This window comes from Acomys minous (assembly GCF_964271855.1).
Source record: "Acomys minous genome assembly, chromosome: 3".
Taxonomy (NCBI): Eukaryota; Metazoa; Chordata; class Mammalia; order Rodentia; family Muridae; genus Acomys; species Acomys minous.
In genome coordinates this window covers 4,315,349-4,318,202 of record NC_140485.1, presented here as the reverse complement: position 1 = coordinate 4,318,202, position 2,854 = coordinate 4,315,349, and the positions used below count along the sequence as shown (strand labels likewise).

Sequence of the window (2,854 nt, the reverse complement as noted above, 5' to 3'; positions counted from 1 at the left end):
TCCCTGGGGAAATCTACAGGATCTAAATTTACTAAGAAAGTCCCCATGCCTATCTACCATAAGTCGCGCCCACCTGTCCATCCTTTTTAAGGGAGGGGGCTGCAGCTGTCTGCAGCAGCTGCAACAATAACACTAAGTCTCTGTAGTTTCATTCTTTATGAGAGCCAAAGTGAACACGGTGACACGATGTCATTTATCCCTTGGGGGATATATTTACTCAGGAACAGCTGGCCACAAGTGAATGCAAGTGTGTGACTGCCTAAAACCCTCATCTTCCCCATGTACTCCCAACTTGCCACTTCATCCTACCAAGGTTTTCGGTGTAGCACACTCGCTTATAGCATGTAAAATCAATTCCAAATTCCATTTCTTCCTATTCATATGTAAGAGGTCTTTTTTATGTAACTTCCCTTCAGTTTGGTACAGCTGACCATAACTTCACAGGATACCTTTGAACTTATTGTAGGAATTATACTTCAGCATTACTTGAATGTGTAAAGTGGTGATTTTCAAATAGTGGTAGTCACCAAGTCCAGTTCACATATGTCAGAACTAAGAAATGAAACTTTATGCCGGACTCCGTAACAAGGACTTGAACTCAGTGTGGTCATGCCAGTCGAAAGGGAGGTGAATTGTTCTGTTTCACTGGAGAACTACCTATTTTTATTCTGCTTTCATAATAAGTAAACCCCAATTTGATGTTCTTGAACAGTATCACATCCATCTTTACAATAACCACAACTCATTTCAATAGTAACTAGGGATTTGTTAGTCTCACCCTGGAGGCCTGAGGAACTCTTTTTGAGGACACAGAAGCTAAAGAGTTAGTCTTTTCTTCTAAATCTGTATTCCTTCGTGTTGGCATGCTGCTTACACCACAACTTAACGTGCTTATGTGAAATTACCAGGTGGCCTTACTATACCTCCTGAGAATTCTGTCCATCAAACCCAGGAAAAACAGTGAACAATGGAGGAAGAAAATGAGTTTTCATAGCCTAAGTCACCGCTCCTGCTGAGAAAGCGTTGACTGTCTCAGTTATTAGCCATGTGTTCGTTTGATCAGCCACCCCTTTTTCAGCATCATTGTGGGCCGTCATATAGTTAAATAATTTTTTTTAATTCCCATAGAAAGTCTTAGAGGAGTTTTTGGACAAGAACAAAGCCCCTTCTCCTGCGATTGAAAATTACTCCACATTGTTTTAGGAACGGGTGTGGAGTGGCTGACCTAGCAGAGCGCCGCCAGTTACGCCCATAGGCTCTAGCATTTCAACTTCCTTATCATCTGAGACTAAGGGGTGAGTTGTGTCCAGGAGGACATCAGAATGCAAAATGCTTAGGCAAGAGCTAGCAAAACCAAAGGCGCAATAGGGATCTGTGCGACCCACAGATGTCTCCACCTCCCAGGTAGCCTCATCTGAGCTCTTCTAAGGCACGGCATAATTAATTACTCCTGAAGGCCTCTCCCACTCACCATGTCTTCCCATTTTAGCAACTATAAGTGTTCGTCGTCTTCTTTTTATTATTTTTTTACATGCTCTGTCTTCTGCATTTCCCCACTATTATTATATCTCTTACATTGGACATTTGAGATTTTATGAGAGAGAAAAGTCCTTCAATTTGTTTCATCTTTCACCAGCCCGATAGAATTTTTCACCCTTTGTCTGTTTAGGAACCTCATGTGCTTACCTCTTTTATGGGCATAAAAATGCATTGTGTTTTGTTTTTTGTTTTTTGTTCATTACTTTTTGTTTCTCACTTGTAGCATGGGGATATAGGAAAAGGTATAGCCTAAAAACTGGTAAATATTCTGGAAGGTGAGAGAAATAATAAAACAAATCCAAGAACAATTAACATATTAGATGAAGAATGAAAGAACATGGCGTGTCTGGCCAGCATCACTTACTGTCCTACGTTGTTAGTTAGTGTATATGGAAGAACACTGTGACTTCCCTTGATGAATGTTCACTGAGTCATTTGTGGGAACCCCATGTCCTCCTTCCTCCCCCACCGGGCTCCACAACAGTAATGAGGAGCCGATCTCCTCTGTGAGAACCTCACAAAGTCACATGAAGCACCACCCCTCGTGGGCACAAGGCCAAGAGAAGCCCAGTGGAGGAGGTAAGAAATTCTGTCGTACTTAAGCCACTGAATTCCATCCTCCTGCCAGAACAGCGTGCTGAAATTGGAATGAAGTGCACAGCTCGTGCCTTCTCCCTCAAGAGGGAGCGAGGGTAGGACACCCTTCATTGGCTGTTGGAGAGATGCCTGGGGACTTGGTTTCTGTCTTGCCTGACAAAGGACACTGAAAAAGAAAGGTGACAGCATGATGTGGGTGCTTACAGACCTCTAAGAACAGTGACAACCCCTTTCGTTGTCCACAGCAGCAGAGATTTTATTATCACAACTGACACCAGAGGGAGCACTTGAGTAGAAACAGGCTGAGTCTGCAGCTGGCTGAGAAATAGACCCACAAGCTCTAAGGGAAGATGCCAAAGGCTTGCAGGATCTCTCCTGCTGGTGATGGATGAGTGTGGTCCCCATGGTAAAGCAGCCCACAGCCTGGGAGCCAGAGGATGCCCAAATCCCAACAAAACAAAGTTAATTTTGAAAAAGCAAAATGTGAGCCAGTCAAAGAAACAAAACAAATCTCAGAAATGGATCTTGGGGAAATGGGAGTCTCCAAATTAGCTGTATTTAGAGGTATATATGTTTGTGCATATAAATATATATGTATACATACATATGCATTTAACAACAATTAAAGAACAAAAAGGCCTTGAATTTGAAAGAGAGCAAGGATGAGTACATGAAAGGGTCTGGAGGGAAGAAATGGGAAAAGGAAATGAAGTAATTG

General features: G+C 42.5%; 1 protein-coding gene across 1 annotated transcript in view; it reads left to right on the top strand.

Moving 5' to 3' along the window:
- SLC24A3 (solute carrier family 24 member 3) overlaps window positions 1-2,854 on the top strand; it is a 496,071-nt gene that overhangs the window by 402,666 nt on the left and 90,551 nt on the right. The window lies entirely within an intron of this gene.